The following is a 20,755-nucleotide window of genomic DNA, read 5'->3' on the forward strand; positions in this document are numbered from 1 at the left end:
CCTTTACAATGCTGATTTCAGCTTCTAAACTACTTGCATGTACTACTACTCCATTTAAAGCAATCCATTAAAGGCCACTCTCTTTTCAAAAGGACAATTCAAATATATGACAGAATCAGATTCTTACTTGTAAACACAGGCACAGAAATATTTGTATCCCCGTGAAAGCAAATGAAAAATCAATCTTTGAAAGAGCTGGTCTTTTTCTCTTTGACCAGTGATTATATTAATTTTAGTACCTTTTTGTAACACTTGCCTGCCTGTAAAAAAAATCTTTGGACATTTCCATTTGGTGCTTTTTTGAACACGAGTATTGTAAAACAGTTTGCAGCAGAATCCCCTTGTACATTGTTCATTCACTTTAGCATAGGAAGAAATTTAAAAGGGATATAAGCAACTGAGCTTCTGAAGGGGAAGCAAGAAGGAGAAGAAACCTGAACTATCTTATCTCATTTAGACATCCACTATCTCTTTTATCTAGATTCACTTACTCAAACCTAAGGCATGTGGTCTTGTTTAATATCAGCCAGTAATAAAGAGCTCTTCAGCTAAATACAGCTATATTCCACTATTAACTGCGGCTCTTGAAGTAGTCATTGTGGAAAGGGGAGTCTAAACCCTTCAATGTCAAGGCATTTAGAGGCACTCTAGCATCAATCAAGGTCCACGTCCAGTAAGTGCCTGCTTACATTTACATGAAATATTCATACAGCATTCAGTTTTGCTTTTCTCTCTCCTAATCATCACTTTTAGGAAGAAGCTACAATCATCACAGTTAAGGGAGGGCGTTATGGGATGTGTGGTACCTTTCAATGTCAGGCTTCCTGCAGATAGCTAGTTCTGTAATGAGGCAGCACAGTGTATAGACTACCAAAGGTCTTCCTCACACAGTCTCGCCTTGTTATCATGCACTATTCATCTTCGAGCATACAACTTAAAGCAAATGAAAGTAATTAATTAACCATAGCAGATCTGTCAAAAAAAGTGGTTTCAAATCTTGGAAAATATTTAACATCTCCCTTAAGTGAACAAGGTTTTCCCTCTACATGTGCATTCTCCAAAAATGGCATTCAGGTCTTCCACTGAATTCTTTTAATTGTAAAAGCACACAGATTCCTTTTAAACTGAGAGTGATTTGTTCTTTTCATATTTTTCTGATGCTTTCCAAATGACTATACAGACTTTGAGAATGTAAAGTGTTATAGAACTGTGAACTATTATTATCTAATGTTGACTGGAGACCATCGCTAAATTCCGCCCCCCCTCCCCCACCTTTGAATACAACATCAACAACTTTGTGTAGTAATATATCTTCTATACTTGGCAGTTCAGAATGCATTAACCTCAGTGATTTATTTATATATTTTTTTAACCAAAATAGTAACATTTGTAGGGAGTCACTTAGAAGTTTGGGTCAAATAGAAACATTACACGGTGCTTTCTGAACGAAGTATAAAGAACATTTGTCGTCATCCTATATTTAGTTTTACAACAAATTCAGTTACTCCACTACTATCAGTAGCAGCAACTGTAGTCTTCTTTATTATCAGACTATTGTTTGATACTAAATTGAAATTGACATCTTTTAAAATTACTAATAAATATGACATTACTCATCTTACAAAAGCAGAAAAATATAAAAAGATATATAGTGTAGCTGATGTTGGAATTAAACAGTCAAAATAATATTCAACAACTTAAATTTCAGTGTGTACAATTCTATTAGAAAACAAAAACAAACAAAAAAAGTCACCTCAGGATCCTAGGCATAATATAGTTCAATACATATTAAAAATCTATGGTTACCCGGAAACATATGAAGAGCAAAATGTGTACAGTAAAAATATTGCCAACTAAAATATTAATTTCCCTTTCAGTAGCATCTTCCTCTTGCCTCTTTCTAAACATTTGCACAGCAAAGTAACAGCATTTGCATTATATACACATGTTGAGTCTGTTGGCATCATCAGTTTTGATTTTTCTCACAAGAATGGGGGTTCTCTAATAAATTACTGTGCCAAAATCTGAAAGCTGATTGCCTAAAAAACAAATATAAATGGCAAAGTACTGAAACCCAGGAAGATATCCAAAAATGTCAATGTATTTGTTATTTTTAAAAAGCTCAACATATTTGTTTACTTTTAAAACAGTTAAAATTGAAGCCATCTTTTTTATTATATTCCCTTAGAAATAAGAAAAATAAAAATCGTGATCACATTGTGCACATAGGAAAAAGAAAAGGCAGTTCTAACTATTTGTTCATCTAAAAATTAGAGCATAGGTAATAAAAAACAATTCGGGCCAATAATCTTCAGTTACCTCAGGTGAAGACAGTCAAAGCTAGAGACAAAGAATACAATTCAATTCTTTGTTTCTAATTCTTTTTATCCTTGTATTGAATACAATTACTGAATGTAAAAATGATTACTATACAAACCCACAAAACATCCTTGTTCATTCTCCCCTGAATCTTTGCTTGGGAGAACCCATGCTGCAAGAACAAACTATCCCTTGAAAAAACTGGTGTTCTTTCATTTTTCCCCGACTTTGAATGAAATGTACTTCAATTTTATTAGTTCATTAAAAGTAAGAGAGAAGACAGAACCTACTGATATTAAACTGTGTAGGCAAGATACATTCAAAGCTAATTTGTAACAGTTAGTTATAAGACTGTACAGTATCTGACTCAGAAAAAGAATGGAAAAATCTTCCCTGAAGAGGCTTCACTGAGTTTTTAGAAGCCATCTATGGAAGGCTTATGGAAGATACTGTGCAGCAGTAGAAGCAGCCTTACTTTATATTACCATTTCCTAACTTCTTTCAATGTTTCTGGTTTACTATGAGATGTGGTGCGGTGCAAAGCTCCTTCTGAGAATCGCTGAGAGCCTTTGGCTACTACCAAAGTTAGTGAAATCAAAGGTGCTTGTCACACTGCCAATTTCAAGCTGCTAATTTATGGAACATTCTTTTTCCCACATTTTCTTATCACCATTACAATTTATTAGCATGATAGAAATCTAACTGTATTTTTATATGTACATCATTGTAATAAAATGTAGTCATTAAATGCTGCATTTTGTGCATTCTAATTGTGCCTTATGTCAGTATTATTTTGAAATGTTCAAGACCTTGTTAGATAAGATCATAAAAAAGTTCTACGTTGAATGCTCTAAATAAAACATATATAAGTGAAAATTATCCAGAGGCTATTTGGGATTCAAACGTACTTTAAACAGAATTTAGTGTTTAATTGTAATTTCTAGTAAACTTTCAAAAAAAAAAAAAAAAAGCCTGAATTTTAGACAAGCTTCATACAAACCCTGTCGGATTCATCTCCAGTACCACCCATCTTGAATAAATCAAATCCCCAGGCTGGAAATGTAGCACCTCTTTCAGTCTGGCTCATAATGTGGCATAATCCATTATTCACCTCCTCGCATGCAAGCTATGGTGCATGTTCAAAGTTGACTTCTATGTTTGGTCTGACATTATCTATTGAATTAACATTTTAACATTTCAAATGACAAAAATAAAATAGACCTCAGCTGCACTGCTGCTGCTTTTTGTGGTGTATATTTTTTTTGGGGGGGGGAGGTGGTTCTTTGAGGCAATTGCAGAATGGCATGCAATCAGTTGTGGCTTGGCTCATATTTCAAACTATGTTGGAACCTGCTGAAAATTGAAGAGTTTGAATCGGTGGTAACCCATCATACCTGTGGGATATCTTTAATCCCACAGGTTGTGGGAACTTATGTATACTGTTAGCTTTTGATCTTACTACAATGATTCTGAACATAACTGGCAAAAGCAATGCTAGTCAGACATAAAAGAATTCACTCTCCCTTGTTCTGCTTCCCAATCTGTTCTCAGAGTACTGAATAACATTAGGCTTTGCTTTGTGTAAGTGATACAATGATTTCCACTGCAAATTTCTGCTGACCAGATTCAGAATATGAAGATGCTACCAAACAGAATCCTTTTGAACAGTTACCTCTATAACAACGACAGTCTTTGAAAAATAAATATTATTTATTAGCAATATTCTTTGTACAGTATTTACTCTTAAAACTAGTCTGTACTGTTATGCATGAGGACAATGCATGCAGCTAAAACATACATATATTTTACTGAATGCTTTTATTTCCATTCATCCCAGATATTTCTTTTAATAACCTTGCATGTTTCTTGCTATCATTACTTGTGTGAAAAATACTCAAGATCCAGGTTTGTGCTTTGTATTATTTGCAGATGCAGGGCAGGTCCCTTAGCAGGCTAACTATCTGACTTCATTGATGACTGTTTGTCTATGTAATGTTGCAGGTGTCAATGACATATAAGCATAAGGCTGCAAGTCCAGCTTGACAGATATGTGCAGCCTATGTATTATCAAAAATGGATTACAGAATTTCAAATGTGTTTTTAATGTCACGTCAAATTAATTTTTAACTTTTTTTTCTTGCAGCATAATCCAGTATGATCCACATTACTGTATTTTAAAATGATGGATAGGTTACCATCCAAATTATTTGTAAGACATAAATGACCATTGTATGTCTCTTTGAAGTCAGAGCATGTATTCTGTATGACTCAATCATTAAATCATCTTACAAATGTCTAACAAAGCACCTGCATTTAACCATACTTCTTATATTTACATTTTTGGCCTCTTTCTAAGATCAGGCATAAATCCATCAGGCCATTTTAGAACTTTAGAACTTCCTTCTTTTACATATCTACTGCTCATTATCCAGAAGTTATTCTGTCCCCTATGTTAAATTACTTTATGCTGCAGCTTAAACGAACATGTCTTGCTTTCATCTAGCATTTCAAACAGGGCAAAGACTGCTGTACAATTTCCAAACACAACTGTGCTAACAGAGATGAATTACTACAGTTTATATAATTTATATTAGGAATTCATAGACCTAGCAAAAGGGATTAGTACATTTTATTTCAGGGTAGGAGATGATCCTGTCATTAATGGTCGATACTTTCATCATCTTTTAAACCTGAGGAATTTCCTGGGTGACAAGACTGTAAGGACATATCAGGGATTCACAGCTGTGAGCTTTATCTGGCCGTGTACTGCTTTACTCTCAGTATGTGGACTACGTTCCATCAAAACTGGATTAGACTGTCAATCATGTCCTGCAATGTATATTGTATTATGATTTTTTGAAAATGTCACTGAGATCAGAGTAATTTCTTGGCTAATTGCATCTCGTCTCTTCTTAATACTGTGCATTTAATGGTTTCATTACCTTACATGACAATCACAGAGTCTAGTCCAGCATTAAGGGCAGTTTTACTTTTCTTTAAAAAAAGAGAAAAAAGAAAAAATCTCAAGAATCCTCAATCCTTTTAATAACACGGAAAAATATTTAAGACACTTCTATATTTTATTAAATGAAATAAAAATGTGTTTGTGGTGTGCATATTGTTCCCTGTGGTCTGAGATATACATACTAGCGGAGATTGTTTCTCTAATCCCAAAAGCACACCTTATGCTTAGCACAGTATTTTCTTCTCTTCTCCCGTTATGGAAATAGATTAAAGAAAATATTAACCTTTAAGAAACTGTCACTCATTACTCACACAGCTTCCATTTTGTGTATACTTATCTCGAGGGAAACTCTCCCAAACACAAAAATATTTGTGTTTCAATATTACCCATTTAGGCATGAGAGATTCATTTAGATGAATGTTACTGCACATTTCCTGATGTTTCATTAAATGATGGTTTGCCAACAGCAAAAGGTTCTGCTGATATGTGTCAAAAGTAGCAAAATTGTTGGAGTGTTTGCAAAATTACTGAAGTCAAACTTGTTCTGGACAAAAATAAGCATCCTATCAGAAACCAAACAATTACAGGAAAACGTATCAGCTATTAATACAGTCATGTTTACTGTCAGAAACCTATGGACTACAGTGATAGGCCTAATTTAGATGTTATTCTTTAAGCTGTTATAACGACAACTTACAATAATAATCAGAATCAGATCAGAAGCAGCAGGAAGGGCAAAGCAGTGTAGGTGAAGGTGGTGGTTCAGAATGGGACTGCAAAAAAATGTACTTTGGATCACTGTACTGCATTGCCTCTGCCACACTGAAACACAAGCTGTTACTCATCACTGTAGTCTATTACATAATTATACGCCTAAAGCTGAACAAGCCCACAGTCTCCTGGAGTTTTTTGTTCCTTTTAGCAAGGGAGGGGTTTTCTCCATTTTTGACATTCAGCTTGCCTCTAAAGACTCTCATATTCCACCAGGCGAGGCAAAGCATCAGCACTTCTATCATTCTGCAGTCCTCCCTTTTCTACTGTATCAACTAATTGCAAGCTACAGGGCAGAGAATACACAGGAAAGATAGGCACATATTGCCAAGTATTCCTGGTAGGGGTGCTCATGATGAAGGACATGCTTGTTTTTGGATCTGACAGCAGCTGGAATATCTAGTTCAAATTTGCTGTGGCAGGTAGAAAGAGTGCGAATGTTAAAATATCCAAGGCGTTTGTAAATACTCTAACTTGCTAGCCATTTGCATTCAGTTTGAGAGGATTGCTATCACTAGCATAAATGTAGGTTGACATCTTTTTAAAAGTGCTTCCACTGATGATTTGATTCTGAATGTCTTTTATTTAAACAGTCCAACACATTTTATTGTCATTCTTGCAAAACAGGAATAATGATTAAACAGTACAGATAACTACAGTATAATTCATGGGCGATACCTGACTGATCTTATCAGCGATGCACATGTGCATCCGTGAATTACTGAACTCCCGGTAAGTTTCAAAATTAAAAAAAGGTCATTATTCTCTCACAGGGACTATTTATACTGTTCTGAAATAGTGCTGACAAATCTGGTGGTTTTGGGAGATGAAGGAGAAGGAGAAAGCATGACAAAACCAGACTTTCTCAAGCCAACAAGGAAACATAGTTCTGACACCTTGTTTTTAATTCCATTTTCTATTGCTTTTATATTTAGTCTCTATATATTCTTAAGAACAAGTCGAGACTGTGATGTCATTAAGGTAATTGAGTAATTAAAAACAAAACAAAACAAAAAAAAAGGTACATTAAGATATGTCTAAGGACACCGGCCAAGCCTAGAAGCATGGATGAATTTAACAAGCAGTGGTCTTGTAAGGAAAGTCAGCCTTTCTCCTACAAAAGGGGTAGGGAGAGAAAGGAGAGGAAGGAGTTTCACATTCTCAGGAGTTACCAAAAATACCTGATTTACATGTTGTCTAACGGATGGATAAACAATTAGTTTCTACTGATTGAAGGGAATCACCATGCATGATTTTTGACACATACCTCTGGCAAACTGTATGCTTTGCTAGAGAACTGTTAGCTGGAAAGCAAGAAGGAGAAACACTTAAGAATTCTTTGGTACTACCTTTATTTGAAAACATAGCACACGTCAGGAAACTGTTCCTTAGGTTAGCACCTTTGTCTATAATTCACATGTAGGATAACAAGCTGTGAATCTGGCTCACAGCACTGGCTGTGTTGACATCCTGTGGTCAGCCTTAACAACTCAGCTGAACATAAACCTAACATAAATAACTTTGCTATTTAAAAACACAATCTATCCATAGAATATGGATACATATGAACAGAATACTGATATATTTATGGACAGAATATATGGATCTCACCATGCTTTAACTTGCAGTGTGACCTTTCCCGAAATGGACATAGGAGGGCCGCTATTGCCGAAGAGACAGGAAGGACACAGAGGTCCTGGCTGGTCAGGAACATTTTGAGGGTTTCTGTTATCCTCTCAGCTGTGAGAGTCTTCAGCATTAAAGTGACTTTCCACTACAGGCCCTAGATTAAACTCTGATATCCCTATGAACACACCAGTAGCGATGTTTGCTGTGAGGTAAAATAACCCTTTGACAAGATTGTCTCTGAAAATGGAGCTTGACTTAGAAATCACATGCTATCAATAGAAAAAGAAAATCAAAAACGCATTTCAAAAGAATTAGCTTCTTCTGTCTACTGTGGTAAATTCATCCAAATAAGCAGGCATATTGCAAGAACTGAAGTAAATAAAAATATCCTAGATCTATTTTTAAGATTAATATATGTTCTTTGCAGATTTTCAGAGACTACCTGAGAAATAATCATAGAGGTGGATTACTTTCAAAGCTTGGTGATAATATTAAAATTTATTAATGTAATATTTTAATAAATTAATGATAATAATTTATAATGTTTGTTAATAAATTATAAGTATTAAAAAACAAGTTTACTCTTGTCCAAGGCTGTATTAGTACATGTAAAATTAAATTAAGAATAGGTGGAAGACAGGACACTAGACTATTCTGTCATCTGCATCTGGTTGACTTATCAAGGAATTTGGAGACAGATGAGCATGGAGATTTTGTGAATTATGGCAATACTTTCACCTGTAATACTTCTAGCATTACATATGGTTAACATATTTTCATGATCAGTAAAGATCTTTACTAATATATTTAGAATTTATGGTTAGTTTGACAATGATGTGGGATAGGAATGCTCCCACTCCTCTCCAAAAAAATGAATAAATGACATGCCTCATAGCGTTCCTTTTCAGTGGACTATATCCTACTGACAGATAAGTATATATACTCATTCCTTGAGCCAAACTAATTATTTAGGCAAAAATAATATGTCTGAAAAATAATAATTGTCTGCACAACACCAATCACTTAACTAGGGAAGAAACAAAACAACACAATCTCCAATCTGAAAGAGAGATTTCAGTGAGCATCCTAAGTAATCCTCAAAACTGAGGTCCTGAATTTGGGTCAAGAGTTTTCCTAAATTTCATGTAACGTTTAATCTACATTTATCTTAGGTCTCTTCACACTCTTGTGTTTGCAAGTACTTTGATAACTTTGTTAAAATATAGAAATTTAAAAGGAAGTCCAATAAAATGACTGGAAACTAGAAAATGCAGTTTGCTTTGAAACTAAGCATAGAAAACCTCTCTAGGCTCTCTTTTTTTTCTAGTGCTCACCCCAAATTCCAGGAAGCTATGGATTTGAAATTATCATCTGAAAGAGGCTTGGATTAATCACTCCTTTTTTTTCCCTTATTTCTAGTATGACCAGCTAATTGATGGTATTTAAGATGTTTAAGATGGACTTGAAGAAGGCAAGAGAATTCTACTTCCTCTCTTTTTCAGTGTGGGGAAAAGAACTATACTAACTCTGCACTAACAAAGTACTTTCCCCCTACTTCCGAGGGCTAAAACTACCACCAGTACACTCATTACATAAGGACAACTTATGTGAAGAGCACAATTCACTCATCATTTTTCTCACAAGACCAGACACAGAACTGGAAATACATCTTGTATCTTTACAATAACACATCAAGCATGAAAAGATATAAAGCCAGCCCTCAAATACCTCCAAAATTGAAGCTGCAGAGATAATGTTCCAGCCCTAAATACGCATTAAATCTATCCAAAGCTGTTCTGAGTTACACCAGCTGCAATAGCCTGGATGCACTCTGTTGCCTGGTCTGCCTGGCAGAAGAACAAGTGGCAGCTAGGCAAATGGGTAACACAAGAGCTAAGAATTAACTCTAATTAAATATACCTCCAGTATAGTAATGACCTTGGGGTGATGTTAAACCAGCTATAATTTTATACTGTCTGAAGGGTGCAAACTTGCTTTGAAGTACTACAGCATCATGACTATATGGAGGGATTTCCTAATCTCTTTTAGACCCTTGACTGAGGAAAGAACCATGCAGTGTAGGAGTATCTACTTTCCAAAGGAGGCATAGTAAAGAATGTTTGGTAAACTAGCCTCCCCTCCCTGCAGAGGAAGACACTGTTAGAAAGGGAGAAAATTAAGATGCCCATGAAGGAGATGAATGTATAAGCAAGAGTTTGAGAAGAATCTCTGGCTTAAAAACTTTTCTTCTGATTTCAGGTTCTGGAAAAAGTATTTCACATTATTTGACAAGGTAATATACAATGCTATTTCAATGCACCACCATACTGAGTATGTGTTGTTTTAAAAGAAATATTTGCAGGAGTCTGACAGATTAATCAATAATTTAGATTAAATTAGCTTAATTAATAAGAATTAATCAAAATATTGCTGTCTAACAACAAAAAAAATATATTAATTTGCCTTTAAAGGTACATGCTTTTAATTTTTTTTTCAATGTAAGTACAAAGATTTACTCCCTCCAGATACCTCTAAAAATTTTACTCCGTTTGACTGAAGCTGATGGAACACACACCTAGCAACCTCCAGGGCAGTACTGAAAACACATTCCTTTTGTCTTTTCTTGATCATTTGACTGACTTTTCAAATACATTTACATTACATACTGTACAGGTTTTATAGCGTGTACCTCTATTTGGAGAAAAAAACATGTCTACCTATTTCATTTTAATTCTGTGTGATTCAGTGTTTTTCTTATCCACCTTTGTTTCCTTCAGCATTTCTCTGCTTCTCTGCAAACCCATTCAACAATTGGGACTCCACGCATTCTTGCCCATTCTCAATTTCCGTTTGCATACTGCCCCCTTTTTCAAGTGGGTTTATCTGTAATTTGATTTAATAGGCTCTAGATACCTGTGGCCTATAGTGGTATCTACACTGTATTGCATCATATTATAAAACATTATGATTGTGAGCAATAATTTAACTAAGTTGTTTGCCAGGGGTTTTGAAAAGTTTCTTAATTCTCATACTGGAATTACAGTGGGTCCAGGAGATCCCGAGCCATCTTTGGTGTTACCAGGAAATGTGAACTACAATGAAGAAATCCATTTAGCATAGTTTTAGTGATTCCCATGGAAAACCCACAAATCAACACAAATTTGCTTACAAATAAGCAAATCAGTCACTTGAAATATTTACAGACATCGATGTCCGAGTTCTATGTTGCTCACAAATATAAAACCAATGTATTTTATGCAAAGTCAAATTTCCATGGATTTGGATCCCAAGTAAAACTGATTGTATCAAAAAGGTCTTCAAATCATAATTCTCTGTGCTTCAGTGTAGTGTGACAAACATTCAGATACCAAAGTTAAATAAAAAGTAATACGGCTGAAAAACAAATTTTGAAAGTACCAGTCAATAATCCTGTGCAGAATCCTACAAGCAGTCTATGTAGCTCTGTTGATCCAATACAATGAATACAATTAGCAGAAAAAAAGTTACAAGTGGGTAACTGAATATATAGCTAGATTATATAGCTATAGATTATAATATAATCTATATTACAGATTATATAGCTAGAATTTAGCATGACCAGATATTTTTGTTTCATGTTTTCACTTTCTTTAACCAGAGTCAATTTTTACAGCTGATCAATCCTCTGGAAAAAAAAATAATAATAATAATAAAAAAATATATATATATATATATATATATATATATATATATATATATATATATATATATTATATTATATTATATTATATTATATTATTATAGAGTTTGATCTAATTCCTTAGGGAGTCACTAGGAAATTTCTCACTGATTTTGGCTGAATACAGATTCATGTGTCTCACTCTGCTTTAATTCACTGGCCAGCTTGGATATTTACAAACATGTTGATTAGGAGAAAATACTTTATAATATTCTAAAACTACTTCCCATACACAATAATTCATGCTAAAATGTGCTAAACATCAGGGGTTATAAACATGATTGCTAATACACAGCATTTATCCAAATATGCATAAATAATGTTATATCTTCATAAATCATAACGAAGGGAATTTAATAATCCTGCTTACACAACTGTTTGTTGGCTGGCCCTAAAATATTTCCTAAATCTTAGGTGGACTCAAGCAAGAAAAATAGGGAAACGAAATGTGGTAGCATTCCTCCTCCCCTACCCACACAACAAGCACACAATCATCAGATTTTAGGATTTGGATTTAGTGAATTAAGAATGTGGATCATATTTACGCAATTCTGATCTGGATGCAGATACTGCTTACACTCTGAAATGCTTAGAAAGGGATTTTGCTTTGTGCTTGCCTGTAGAAAATCTCCTCATTTGCCATTCTAGTAGTAATATTTATCTTTTATTTATTCAGTTGAAGATGTGACTTTTCTTGCTGCTAAGCAGCTGGATTTTGTTTTCACGGTGAAAAGCTAGCCTGTTTAGATGAGAACACAGACTTTCAAAAATAAAAGAGTTTTCCTTGCAGCAGTGATTCTGTGGCACTGCCCAGTGGCAGTACCTTGGTGTCACAATAATTTATCATATGCAGAACAGGGTAGTATGAATCTGACTTGTTTAAGTGCTTCAGTGGCCTTATTTCACAGGCAGAATGCAGGACAGGGCACAACAGTTGAAAAGGGGCCTACAAATCCGTGGTTACACAATGCTCCAAGTATTTTTTTGAAGTTGCTGAATGGACATGAGAAAAGACACAAGAAAACAGGGCTCCAAATACAACACTTCTCCAGTGGGAACTGGGTAAATTCCTTCCTGTTCTTGAGGCACATTTGAGCTTGTCTCCCTCAAACCTGTATTTGTACTCTTTCTTATCTAAAATGAGAAAAGGAGCACTGATTCAAGGCTCAATCATTTATCTAAATAGAATGAACCAAAATTTACATTTTAATTAAATATTAATTGTCCTCAAGCAAACAATATTAAAATATAATATTAATTTGTTCTTCTATGTCCAGCTGAAGGGCCATTCTATTACTTTTTGGTTTGGGTTGCTTTTTTTTTTTTTGGTGAACCTACTGTTTCACTGTGGAATATTCAGAACGTAATTCTTTTGTTGGTCTTCCCAGAAAATACAGCAATCCTAATGTATCACATACCAAAAAACATTTCTGTACACGAAATAGATAACAACATATGAATACTCTGCACTCCTAAAACTTTTTTTTTTTTTTTTTTTTAATCTTAGGATATTGAACTATTGCATCAAGAGCCAGGATGTGACATTAGGAATTACTATGCTGCCTTTTTATAAAGTGCACTACAGTAGAGTCTGTAAGTCAGGGACCAGTCGTGCTTAGGTACAGTAGAAACATTCATTAGTCTCTGACTTCTGACTTGAAGAGTTTCCACAGACAACACCACAGACCTACTCTAAACAATCAGCTGCAGCTCCCTAACAGACATGTTAGGGATGCAAGGCCCAGAGGAGCACTGATGGCTGTAAGATTTATGGCAGTACAGGGAAAACTATCTTTCCATACAGCTGAAAAGCTCACTTCCTTTGTAGAAGCACCCACTATCCCACAGTCCGAGGGAGTGACGACACCATTGTACACGTCCTTGCTATTCTTCAAGTAGCGTGAGGAACAAAAGCATGACCAAGGTGTACAAATGCCTTTGCATACTACTCCCCTTCATATTCCAGGGCCGAGGAGAGGGGGGATGGTTCCTTCCCACCAATGCTCTCTCTGGGGAAGAAGCATAATAGATCTACAATCTAGATTTTATGACTCTAACCCCAGGCAGCACTGAATGGCCAGAAATTATACAGTTGGAAAGTAAATTTTATATCTGTAGAAAAGAAGATAATTTCATCTCACAGGAAAGTGTGAGGGACCAGTGCTTGTCTCTCCAAAGCAGGTAAGCACTGCTATAGCTTTTCCATGACAGCTGGAAAAGCTGCAATGGGCAATGCAGAATTGGTGGAATGCTTTTCCTTAGGATTTATTTTCTTTTACTTTTATCCTCCTTTATAATTAAATGTAATAAAACAAAATTTTGCTTTTGCATTGCTAAGTGTCAGAAAAGGATGGAGAAATATGTGAATGATTTCTTGTCCATGCCAAACACAATCTTTCTCCCTTTAAGGCATTAAAAAAAAAAAAAAAAAAAAAAAAAAAAAAAAAAAAAAAAGCAGTATTTTTGAAACATATCACCATAAAGAACATCTTTCTTCATCAAGTGTAGAAAACACAGTGGTGCTGGATGAGGATTACCTTTATAACAGACCTGTTAACCACTCTGCATCTATGCTAAGGCTGCATTATGCTTCCCTCTGACTATGTGTGCATACATGGAGAGAAAGGAAAGAGCACGTCAAAAAATAAATGCCTGTAGGATTAAGTTTTCTTTAACTTAGGTGAAATCATCCTGTTGATATCAACAGCACAAACCAGATGAGTAAAGTTCAGCCTGTGCACTAGCATTTGAGAATTACAGTCTTCATTTGTGATTCAAAGTCCAAGCCTTCTAGCACTGAATCAATAAAAGAGTTTTTCCATTAGCTACAGTGGTATAGGACTTGGCCTCTGCTACTGATTTCTGAAGACACGTTACTGACATTAAAAAGCACTTTGTTTTGTAGCACAGACACCATGAAGAGAAGGCATAACATTTGCTCCATGAAAGATACTATAGCTTTTGGATGTGTTTATAGTTTCACTGGATGCAAGAGTTGTCTGAATGAGTTATCAGGCCTAAATGAATTATATTTCTAGGTAGATTTGACATGTATGACTTATATGTTGTCCAACAGACACATAGAGTGAAAAACAGCATTTAATTGCCATACCTCTAAAGCCAATTAGAACTCATCAAATAGTTCATAGCAGGAGCATGTGTTTTAAAAATCACTACTTCAGTCTCTGAAGGTATTGTAAAATGTACTTTCCTCATGCACATGACATCTACAAATTCTGATTGGCATTTCCTCCTTCCCTGAAAAGAGTGTCTGGCTCAGTTTGCAACAAATATGACAATAGGCTGTGCAAATGTACATCTGAAACACAGCCCTTCCGGGGTTAAGCATTCAAGCTTATATGAGAGATCATCAGTTTCGGGTCAAAGTGCTGTTCTTAAACGATCGGTGCAGAACAGAAAAAAAAAAAGGCATTGAAGTGACCTTGCTGAGGGTCTAAAACTGTGCTAAAGCCTTTTCTGCATGATTAAGTGAGCAGAATCTTAGATTAGCTAAAAGCAGTGCAGAAACATAATGAGTTCACTTATTTTGGAGCATTTAATAACAGTTATAGACAGTTATGTGATCAGGCGGAGTTATGACTTATTCATTCTTTCATTGCTATTAAAATTACTGCATTTGAGGTTTTTAAAGTCATTGAAATAAAAAAGTCTGATTTATGTTAGGAGAATTTAGCTTGCCCTTTGGTCTCTCAGTTTTTAAATGATATAATTAGACTTTTTAAAGACCATTCTAAAAGCATTATTAGCATTTTCTATAGCTGAAAGTAAATGCATGTTTTGTGGGTAGTTTAATTTTAAAAAAGGATAATAATACTACTCGATTCAGACAGCGATAGTCAGATTGCTACAAGAAGTATTGCATAAAATTGTCTTAAAGGTGACTCTGTGCATTTGTATGTATGTATACACATTGAGATACACACACAAACACATGCATAAATACGCTTAGTGCACATATAAGCAGGAGTTCCAAATATAAAGCTATTATATTTGAGTTCCAAAAATAAAGCTATTCCCTTCATCCATTTGGGAAATGAAGGCAAGAAGAAGAACAAGTTCCATAGGACATATTAACTCATGACCTTTAACATATTACCTCACAAATTACAAAGCCATCCACCAGTCTCAGGGGAGAAAAAGTGCTTTGATCAAAACAAAGGGACTTGCAGGTGTTTTGAATTAACAGTAAGCAATAATCATTAAAAATCACTGGGATGAATGTTGAAGTGTCATGAATGTATGTACATCTTAACATACACTCAATTTCTACGTCTCAGCATACACATTATTTTCAAATTATATTTATATATTAATTATACAGTGTCTTCAGCAGCAAAAACACACATTCTATATATCTGATTTTAAGCTTATATGCAGACATTCACAACACCCAGGCATACCCAGCTGAATACTTTTACACAAGACTCTGTATCTTGCTGTAAAGGCCAAACAGGTAAACCAAAACAATTTCCTTTCACATTTAAATAGCAGGTTTTCCCCTACATTGTTTTGGCTTAGAAAATAAAATTTCCCATAAGATTAAGAAATTCTGCTTTTAGTTGGGTCTCAAGGGAAAATATCTTTGCTCACAAAAATCACGCTTACGACAGCTTCCTTAACTGAAAGCTTTTTGCGTGTGTGTGCCTTGTATGTTTATTCAGTAGACAGTTTGGGTTGCTCATTTTGCTACTCCGAATGCAGTGTGCTTTTCTATTAAAACACATTATTAAAACTAAATCAGAAAGAAGCTTATTTAATAGTCATTTCATGCACATGACTGATGGGAATACATAAATTATCAGACTAATATCTGATTAAAACTTGATTAACATGCTAATAAATTATGCTAGAAATGTTGGTGTTGTTTTTTTTTTTTTTTTAATTTCCCCACTTTTACTTAAACTTCCTAATTGACACTTCAATTATTTTGTTCTCTGAAATTTTGCCTTCCTTCTGAATAACAGCTGAGATAAATTATTTCTTTGCCTGAACTTGGTAGGAAAAATGATCAATTACAATTATTAAAGCTCCCTAGTAATCTGTTAATTATTATGAAAAAAGTCGCCTCATTTTTGTTTGTTAAATGGATAGCATTGTATTTATTGTTGACAAAAGTCTGTAAGCTGTGTGAGACACCAGTGTCCTTAATCAATGCACTGCATGGATACAGTGCAGTGGGTTTCACGCTGCGACTTTCTCACACTTTGCTTGGAGCGATGCTAACTTTGGTGTGTCAGTCACACTGCTTAGGGAAATGACAGAGTAGTCTCTATCAGCCTCACGTGCTGCTACCGCCTGTATGGAAAAATACGTCCATGAATCTTGTAATACAGACTCCTGCCCACTAGAGACTGATCTCAGCCCAATAAAGCATGTAACTCAGGACCCTCACAGTTTAGAGTTGAACTATGGTCACAAAGGTGAGAGGCCAAGGCTTCATCCACTAAGCCATTTACCCTTTTCCTTTGTAAGGAAGATTGATTTTAAAAAAGCTATTAACCTTCAGCGATTTATCTCATCAGATCATCTTCATTTTGTTCTGCCTATAATAAGGCAGTATTACATAGTTTAATTCTTCACTTAATTCAGCTAGACTATCCAGAAAGAAATACATGGGGGAAAAACAGAAAAGGAGACAGAAAAATTGTCAAAAACTTTAGTATGAAAATATCAGAGAAACAAAAGAGACTTCATATGTTATTACATGTCTGGAGTCACAACAATGAAAGACGTAAGTGTGGATATACAGACAATCTGGTTGAACTTTCAATATATCATAATGAAGGAATGCTATGCCATGCTTACAATGAACATAGGAACTAACCTAAGCTATTCAAGAGACAAAAGGAGACTATTCTGTTCATTTCTTGAGGTGACTCTCAGTATCCAAACAACTCATATTCATTAGTGTGTGTTCAAACAAAGATGCTCCTTTGGTAGAAAAGAGCAGTTCCAAAGAAATCTGATCTTGAAATTTAATGTTCTACTGGATTTCAGGAAAGTGCCTAGGAGGAGTAGGTAAAGCAGCAGAGTGTTTTGGCAACGGTGTATATAATGCTAATTTCCTTCGAGATGAAGCAAGTAGGGGTTGCTTGCTGAGAACTAAATTATTTCTGGTTTAATGATTGATTTGGGAAAGGAAAAAAAAAATCCTTTTTTTTTTTTTTAATGAATAATATGCTTGCATTAATAATTTTAGTTCATCTAGCTGAGCTTTGTGGCAGGTACCAATTTCAATTTTGCTCAAACATCTGATGATAAAAGCAGTTCTAAGCATTTCGGGTCGAACTGGGTAGTGATTCCACTCATACTAAAGGTTCAAAATTATTCATAAACTCAGGTAACATTGACCTTCTATAAGAACTCTGATTTTTAAATCTCTTAGGTTCATCTGAAGAAATAAGCCTTTCTTCTTGCATGCTTATAAAATACAGAATCTGGACCGAATCTTCGAAATCAACATATCTTTGTTATCTTTGTGGACTTTGGGTCAGAACAAAATTCTTTTTTCCTAGCAACTCTGAGACTTCAATGTCTGTTTAGGCAGAGTGAGGACTACAGGTTAAGTCCAGAAGCAATCTAAAAGTAGCAGATCATACCTTCTAAAACGTTTTTCTCTTTCTTCCTAAACACATTCTTAAGTATATGCATCTTCTGGCATCTGCTTTTCTTCTGATATGTGGGCATTTAAATGGTAAACTGAAGCAAATGTTTACAACATTTCAGTATTTGATCAAACCACATAACAGCAGAAGTCTGTCTGTCTTAGTTTTGCCTGTGCTTACTTAATATCACTGAGCTGAAGGTTCTTTTGTTTCAAGATCACATGAGTAAGTTGTTATTTGGGAAGCTGAAGAAAACTTCAAAATGGTGATACTAAAAGTTACTATGAGAACCATACTAAGATACTCAGAAAGCCAATAAACTTCGTGGTAGATCATAAATTATTTCCTTTGTCATCAGAAGACAGAATTCAGGTAAGCAAATGTGGAAAGCAAAATGCAGGGAAAAGGCTGCAGTAAAATAGTTCAAGTATTTTTCTTTACAAATGAAACTGATGATAAAGTAACTCTTCAAGAACTGGTTATAAATCCTCTTCATACATATTTAACAGTATACAGTGAATAGGATTAGTAATATCTTTTGTCTAATTTGTCAATCCAGTTCTTAGTTCCCCACAGTGCTTCAGTCAAATACAAAGACAGTCTCAGTTACTTTTCCATAGATTAAGTAGCTCTTGAATTGATATTTGCTGTATGGTTTGGGACTTTGACTGGTAAACACTGTGACTGACGCTAAAGGCCAAAAAAAGGCAGCAATAAGGAATTAAAGCAATAGACTTTTGGTTGACTTGAAGGGCAAATCCACTCTCTCCAGTCTTCTGTAAAAGCAGAGCCTTTCTCTTAAATGAAAAGGTATCTTAAGGTATTGGTATCTATATATAGATAGATACCTGTAACAGTCAGTGATTGTTTTAAATTTCTTCTTTCTTTTCATTGGCCTAATTGATTTTGATGTGTAAATCTGAATTTTGTTGCATTTCAAGACTGGGAAATACAAAGTTATATGGTCAGCCAAGCTGTGCCTACTCTTTCTGCTTTGGGGTATCCTTTCACTCAGGCCGAGAGGCATGAATCATAGAATGAATTGATAGTATTTTTTCAGAAGCCTCTTCTCCAATGCAGCTGGAGAAGATTGTCACAGTAATAGTGCTGCCCTCTAGTCCATTTTGGAGCATGTATTTCAAACATTCTTCAGAACCAGCAGATAACTTGTTTTCACCTGCATTGACACAGATATACAGACAGATATATTAACCACTACATATCACCAGCCTGGGTGGACTGGCAGAATGCTTCAAAGCATGTATGGACATAAGAATAGGGCCTGGGACTCTGCAACTGCAAACTCTTCTTCTGTCATTATTGCATTGACAAGCCAATGTACAACAGATGCATCTATTTGCCTCGTACTGGTGATAACAGAAGAGCATGAATAACCAACAAATTAACGTGAAACTTCTGGAAGGAAGAAAAAAATATTTATTAATTTATTATTACTATTATTGGATTGCAACGTAATACCAAAGCCATTGTTCCAGACACATTATTGGTAAAAAATATTTTTTCCTAATCCCACTAGTTTCTCTTTTTGTCTTAGCTTAAGAATGCAAAAACGTGACAAATATAAGTCCTATTTTGAGACTCTGTAATATTTAACTATTTGTTCAAACTACCTATGTTCATGAGGCCATCCAGTGGTTGTTATTTCATTTAAATAATTTAACATTTAACCATTACAGTTGGTTGTCATTATATTTAACTCACTAAATTATGTTTGGGAAAGCCTAATTATTAACATTCACATGTGAGGAACCAAGCATTCACATACATTGATAGCAAGTCATCACAGGACTCTTTTTGGAAGCTTGCAAATGCCTATGAATGTAGGACTACTTAGCTATTATATGACAACCTGTGTTCTTTCATTGGACTCAGGAAAATCTTTTTACAGAAGGACTTACTGGACTTCCTTCTGCTCTCAGATTCAAGACATGGTAGTGGATGTATGTCAAGGAAATGCTTAATGACACCGAGAAAGAACTATGAACTTGGAAAGAGCATTAGAACAGTAGATATATATTTCTTCTATCAAAGGTACAGATCAAAAAACTTGGAAAGCTACAACAGTAGCAAAAAGAAAAAAGTGAAGAGACGTATACTCAGCTTTTTCCACCTTGTTTCCTAACTACATGTTGGGTCTCATTCAGCTGCCATTAAAGACAACTGAAAGACACATGATGTATTCAATGAAATTGATCACTAAAGATTCAGCCCTTTCTGACCATATTCTGTTCAGCATATTTATTCCAAAGAGTTGTATATCAAACTGTTAATATAACATGACCACGTTCGTATTCAAAAATACACTTACCTGTTCTCAACACTCACGTAATATACAGAGATAGAGGCAAGAGTAGATAGGTATCTTTCTTCAAACATTACATACAAATCTCAGTAATGGGTTTCCCATGCAGTCTTAGGTTACTTAAACTAAACCTCTTCAAACAGATGCATCTTGTTGTATCTTATGCTACTACATGGCAGCACACGACAGAGATGGAGCATGGCAAGTTTAGGTACACGCTAGTGATATATCCAAATATGCACATAACACATAACATCCACCCTCTGCTGCACAAGTCTGAACCTGAACTCATGAATCTAATGAAGTCAATGCTAGTGAGCTCACTGGCCTAAACATTGGGCAGGGTAATGTAGCCAGGCTCTACTGAAAGAGAACCCAGCACTGCACTGCTGAGAGCAGGCTTA

Source organism: Anas platyrhynchos, chromosome 5 (genome assembly GCF_047663525.1).
Source record: "Anas platyrhynchos isolate ZD024472 breed Pekin duck chromosome 5, IASCAAS_PekinDuck_T2T, whole genome shotgun sequence".
Lineage (NCBI taxonomy): Eukaryota > Metazoa > Chordata > Aves > Anseriformes > Anatidae > Anas > Anas platyrhynchos.